This window comes from Fukomys damarensis, unplaced genomic scaffold, assembly GCF_012274545.1.
Source record: "Fukomys damarensis isolate Sample0158 unplaced genomic scaffold, DMR_v1.0_HiC HiC_scaffold_6, whole genome shotgun sequence".
Lineage (NCBI taxonomy): Eukaryota > Metazoa > Chordata > Mammalia > Rodentia > Bathyergidae > Fukomys > Fukomys damarensis.
In genome coordinates, this window is record NW_022900918.1 from 11481144 (window position 1) to 11488530 (window position 7387).

Here is a 7387-nt window from a genome sequence, read left to right on the forward strand (position 1 = left end):
AAATGGAATTAAAGTTTTTGAAGGTGGGGAGGGGAGGAGCGGGTGAAGGGAGGGTGTGGACAAGCGGAAAAAATGAGAACCAAGACCTGGCATGAAAAGATACAAGATCCCTGTAATGAATGTAACTGTACTGTCTACCTAGAATGTACCAATAAATTCAATTTAATTAAAAAAAAGAAACAGAAAGGAAATTTTAACAGGTTTTAAACACATGAAATTGAAAACATAATATATCAAAACCTGTGAGATACAGTAAAAGTAATGCTGAAAGAATGGCTCATAGAAATAAATACTTAAATGAAAAAAGTAGAGGTATTTCAAATAAGCTCTCTAATGATATACCTGAGACCTAGAAAAGCAGAATAAACCAAACCTAATATTAGTGGAAGGAAAACATAATAGTAAAAATCAGCATAGATAAATGACATTAAGTCTTAAAAATACCATAAAAGATACATGAAGAAAAATGTTGCTTTTTAAAAAGATAAAAAATGACATATGACAAATCTTTAGCTAGTCTATCAAAAAGGGAGAAACCCCAAAGTTTGAGATGAAAAAGAAAACCTTGCAAGTAATGCTACAGCAATACAAAGATCATGAGAAACTACTATGAATACTTGTATGCTAACAAATACTTGTATGCTAGAAATGGATAAATTACTAGACATATATGATCTTCTATAATTGAATCAAGAAAAAACAGAATATTTAAGCATGCTATTAATAAGTAACATGATCGAAGCAGTAAGTAAAAGAATTCTAACAAAGAGAAGTTCAGGATCTTATGGCTTCTCTGCTGATTTCTGCAGAACTCTTACAGAAGTAATTCCAATTCCTCTCAAACTATTCTAAAAAACATTAAAAAGAAGTGAACTCTGCCAAATAAATTCCATGAGGACAGTGTAACACACGTACCAAAACCAGACAGATACACAACAGAGAATAGAATACTACAAAGCAATATCCCTGATCATCATAGTGGTAAAAATTCTCAACAGAGTACTAGTAAACTGAATTCAAAAGCAAATAAAAATTATATACCATGATCAAGTGGGATTTTTCCTTAGGGATGCATGAATATTTCAACATATACAAATCAGTAATGGTACCATGTCATAGCAATGCAATGAAAAAGAAAAACCACGTGATCATTTTAGTAGCTATAGAAAAGGTATTTCAAAAGATTCAACATCTCTTAATGATCAAACTCAACAAATTATGTATAGAAGGAAAACATCTCAACATAATAAAGGCTATATAGGACAAATCCACAGTCAACATCTTACTGAATGTGGAAAAGTTGAAAACATTTCCTCCAAGATCTGGAACAAGATAAGAACTTGCTACTCTTATGCAGCATAGTATCGAAAGTTTTAGCCAGAAAAATAAGGCAAGAGAATGAACTAAATGACATCCAAGTCGAAAAGGAGGAAATGAAATTATTTCCACTTACAAATGACATAAATTTATATAGAGAAAAATATAGAGCACTGGAAAATACTTTGAACTGATACATTCAGTTAACTTACAAAATGCTAAATCAATGTAAACAAAAGTAGGATATTTATACACAAATAACAAACTTGCTGAAAAAGAATTTTTAAAAATCTCATATGTAATAGTAACAAAAAAAAAATCTAGGAATAGATTTAACCAAGAAAGTGAAAGAAAGATCTTCACAAAAGCAGGAAGAATAGTCATGTTTATCATTCATTATTATCATTCCTACCACTACAGTGATTATTGTGTAAAAATATAGATGGACCAATGGCACAAAAACTGAATAAAAAAATGAATAAAAAGCTTCAAAAATAGAAAAAAAAAGAAAGTGAAAAATCTCTACAATGAAATTTTAAAACACTGATAAAAGAACTGAAGAGAACAAACATAAAAAAATCTCAATACCAAATTCTTATGCATTGAATATTGTTAAAATTTCCATGTTATCTAACATGATCTATATATTCAATGCAATTCCCCCAAAATGTTCTTTAAATTTTATTTCACTTTTAATTAATTAATTTTATTGGTACATTTAAGGTATACAGTATAATGAGATCCATCATTGGAAATTTGCACCTTTACATAATTCATCTTGGTTCTTATTTTTTTCCCATTCCCCTGTCCTCCCTTCAACTCCTCCACCCCTCCCTATCTATAAAGACTTTGTTTCCAGTTTTTTCTTTTTCTCTTGTTAATTCCATTCCCATCTTGCTTTTCCCCTACTGCTCCCCACTTCCCCTTCCTCTTTGCACCTTTAAGTCCTATTTCACATTTTCTTTTACACCTTTTAGTCCTTATTTACACTTTCAGTTTTCACACTAGAGAAAGCATTTGGTATTTACACGTGTCCTTTTTATTCTACTTGAGTATAACCCAAAATATGAATAGCATTCTTCATAGAAATAGAAAAAAAATTATAAAATGCACATGGTTATGGATTATACATAGATGTCTCCCCAAAGCCAGGTGAGGATTTTGGGGGTGATGGGATCATGGAGTGTGATAATGACCATCAGATTAAGTCCTCTGATGAATTTATAGCTCACTTGCTTTTGGGAGGTGGGATCTGTTCTGCAGAGGTGGGTCACTGGGGGCATGGCCTGGTAGGGATTATTTCTTCTACATTTCTCCCTTTTTCCTCTGTTTGCTTCCTGACTGCCATCTAATTCTGAGCAGCTCTCCTCTCCCATACCTCTCTGCCATACTGTCCTGCCTTGGAGCCAGCTGACTATGGACTGAAACCTCTACAAATTGTGAGCCAAAATAAACTTTTCTTGCTTTAATTTGTGAATGCTGAGTAGTGTGTTCTGGGGACAAGTAAAGTGACTAAAATGTACATAGAACTGTAAAAATCAGCAATAACCAAAGCAATCCTTTGCAGAAAGAACAAAACAGAGACCATCCAATACTTGATTTACAAAACATAGCTATTCTTCCCACACAGCATGATTCTGGCATTAAAACTGACATATAGACCAATGGAAAAAGAATAGAGAAACTGAAAGATAATTTAAATACTTACAGCAAGTTTAATTTTGACAAAGATGCCACGAACACACTTGGAGAAAGTGCAGTGTCTTCATTAAATGCTGCTGAGAAAAGTAGAAGTGAATAAGCATAAGAATGAAGCTAGACCCTTATCTCTCACCACAAACAAAAAGATGAGCTTAATAAGAATCAAAAGATCAAAACTATAAGACCTGAAAACATGAAGCTACTGGAAGAAAGCTTTGTAGAAATGCCTTAAGACATTGGTACAGGGAACAAATTCGTGGAAAAACACACAGGTAGCAAAAGCAAAAGTAAGCAAATGGGATTATATCAAACTGTACTTCTGCACAGTAAAGGAAACAATCAGCAGAGCAAATTGAATAGACAACTTGAAAAATGAAAATACTTGCAAACTGTTATTCTAAAAGTTATTAATATCCAGAATATATAATGCACTAAAAAAACAAATCATCCAGGTATAAATGGACAAGTGCTCAGAATAGCGCTTTCTCAAAAGAAAATATGCAAATGGTAACTAGCCTATGGGAATATACTCAGTATCACTAATCATCAAGAAGTGCAAACCAAAACCACAGTGAAATATCATCTCACTCTGTATAGAATGTTTACAATAAAGAAGACAAAACAATATTGGCGAGAATGTAGTGAAATGAATATTCTTATGCACTCTTGGCAGAAATGTAAATTAGTACAGTTATTATGGGAAATGGTACTATAGAGTGTGATAGTCACTGATTGTGTCAATTTGAGTAAGAAAAGCCCAACTAAATTGTATCAGCATTGTTTTGAGTGTAGCTGAAGGGATTTACTGAAGACAGAAGACCCAGCCTGGGTGTGAGTGCCATCAGGCTTGTCACCTGAATGGAGTAAAAGGGGAACCAAGAAGATGTCTTGATTCTGCTTCTTTGGAGGAGCTACTGTTACCACTTGCACCTGGGATGTTGTTTCCTGGCTTTTGGTGCAGACGCTTCAGCTTCCCGCAGAGACTTCAGCCTTCCATCTTAGACCCTTCAGCTTCCTGATACAGATTCACACGGGACTCTAAAGTAAGCTCCAGGCTTTTGATTGGGTCCTTCATATTTCTAGAACACAGACTTCCACAACTGACTGCAGGTGGCTACCATAAGCCAATCTTGTAAATTCTTATATATCTGTACATCTTGCATTAAATCTGTGCCTCTGGTAAACACTAACTGATACGTGGAAGTTTCTCAAGAGTAAAAATAGCACTACTACATGATCGAGCAATTTCACTACTGTATTTAACAGTGTATATCCAAAGGAAATGGAATTGCTGTATGTAAAATATACCTGCCCTTCCATGCTTATTTCACAGGACTGATCACAGGACTTAAGATATATAGCAATCCCAGGTGTTCATCTATGGATAAATAGATTTAAAATTATTTATATACACAATAGGATATTTCTCAGCCATAAAAATATAAGAAAATCCTGTGATTTGTGGCAATCGGGTGCAATCAGAGTACATCATGCTTACTGAAACAAGCCAGGCAACTAAAGACAAATACAGTGCCACATTGTCATGCATTTGTTGAAGCTAAAACTTTGATCTCATAGAAAAAAGAGTAGTGGTCACTCGAGGCTAGAGAGAAGTGGGGAGGCCAGTTAGAGACAGGTTAAATAAGAATCAAAATCAGACAGTAGGAATTAGTTTTAGTGTTCTGTAACATTAGAACAACTAGTAGGCTAACTATAGTCTACAACAATTTATTGTATGTGTCAAAATAACTAGAAAAAGAAGGGAACAAAGGTTTCCAATATATAGATTTAATAAATGTTTAAGAGGATGGAAATATTAATTACTTAATATGATCATTTCACATTGTATATTAAGTTACTGTATTGTATCCCATAAATACCTATGAATATTATGTCAATTAGAAAATTTTTAAAAAATTTTTAAAAATTCTGAAAGACAGACAAACCCAAGTGTTGACAAAGATATGGAGCACCTAAACTTTCAGTTTTATTTCCAGAATCTAAATTGCTACAACCACTTTGGAAAATATTTGGTAATATTAAGTAAGCTGAAAATATGTACATCCTATGATACAGAAATACTACTCCTAATTATATATTTTATTGAAATGAGTTCATATTTTCAATCAAAAGATGTATATGGTGATGTTCATGGCAGCAATATTTATAGTAGCCTAAAGCTGGAACTTGTCAAATGTCAGTCAATAGTGGATGGCAAAGATAAATAGTAGCATACAAGTGTTTTTTTAATAGAATGTTGTGCACAGATGAGAAACTATATGCCACAACATGGATAAGTCTCACAGGATGAGAAACAAACAAAAATGCAAGACACAAATTTATCATAGTATGTAAAACAATTACTTAGTTTTTAAATCAGGCAAAAGAAATCTGTGAAGTTTAAAGTGGTTATCCTTGGCCGAGGTGGGTAACTGATGGGAAGGGATTAGCAAGAAAACTTTTGGGAGTGCTAATAATGTTTTGTTTCTGGATCTGCTATTTTTAGTATGGACAATTTTGATTTATTAGAATTCAGAATGCTAAGCCCATGTAATTTGTGTACATTTGCATATAGAGGTGATAAAATTAAAGATATCCATTTCTATATTCATGGTTGTATGTCATACAAGATAATTAGAGGACAAACTTTCAGTGCTTAAGTAATATCATATTCAATGTGAGGAAAACAAAATTGTCATGAAATGATTTGAAGGCCACAGAAGTGATAATTATAAAAGAAATAATATACCAAATTTAAATGAAGAGAGTTTTAATATAAGGAAAATAAATAGGATAAAAAGAATTCCTAGGATAAGTTTTTTCTTTAATTTCATCTCATTTTGGTAACAGTGCTGTAAAAAGCACATAATTACATTTGTTTTAAAATTACATAATATAATATATATACAGAATTAATATAATTAATATAAAATGTAATGACTTGCAAAATAAAATTTAAATGACAACCCTCTAAGGAGATAAAAAGCCAATAGAATGAATCAGTTTTAATTAACAAATAATAAAGTCTTAAAAGAATATTTGTTTAGCAAATGAAGGGTTTATGAAGAAAAAAATTTCATATTTTATAACGTGATATTTATCTCCTATGAGTTAATATTATGTTTTATGAATGACTTTTTCTGATATACTTTTCTATTTCTTTTTTCCCTTGGCCAAAGTACACCTGTATAATTGGGATATCAGTGTAGATTTTGCAACTGATACTCAATAATTATTATAATTACAATGGTTTCAGCAAAAGCCTAGAGAAATATTATCTCAGAATGCAAATAACATCATCCCATTCAACAACAAATTATAGCAATTTCAGTGACCTGACATTTTAACTATATAGGAAAATTAAGTCTACAAAATGTAGGCACAAGCCATAACTTGTGTAATATACTCAACTTCAAGGCAGTTGTCTACAACTCATGGTCTTTTTAATGCCAGATTAAAAGTGAAAATAGTTTCTCTACTCACTATATTTCTGACACCAGATGTGTGGGTTTTCTTCACCAAGAAATTCTCCAGTTCTTTGGGAGATCAACTGGGTGTCCTACACTTTAATTCAATTCTGAAACTAATTACCTAGAGTTAGCATCAACTCCATAGGTTAGGAGCTTGTCTCCTAAGACCATCCCTTGGATTCAGATGTCCTTTACAAGCAATGGGTCTGCAGTTTACCCATACTTCTATCTGACATAGCTTAAAATGAGCAATTTCCATAATCCCTTCCTCCTCTTTCATGATTTTCTATAATGGCCCTTGGAACTCTGGGGGAGCACTTTACTTAGGGTTACCACTTTGTTATAAGGAATGCCATGTGGAATAGTTAGATGAAGAGGTAAATAGCACAAAGCATAGGGAAGATGTGTGGAGCTCCTGTCCTCATTATGGCAATGCTACCCTTTAGAACCTTGATGTGTTTACCAAACTGAAAGCTGTCAGTCCCACTGTCTAGAGATTTTTATGGGGTTGTCATTATGGAGGTATGATTAGATTGTTGGTCTTTGCTAATTCAATTTCTAGTCCTTTTCACCTCCCTTGAGTTTGGGGTGTGGGACTGAAAGTTCCATTAATTTAACAATATGTTGGTCTTTTTTGGTGACCAGCCCTTATTTTGAAGTAATCTAGGAACCCTAGCCACCAGTCACTCCTTAGAATACCAAAACAAAACAAAACACCTATCACTCTGGAGACGCTAAGTCTTGGAGGCTCCTGTGTCAGAGATCAGGCTGGAAGATGAAATATTAAAATAGAAGATCCTCCAGGCACCCTTGTCACCTGGAAAATCACAAAGGTTCTAGGAGCCTTGTGTCAGGAACTGGGGCCAAGACCAAATCTCTCTCTCTCTCTCTCTCTCTCT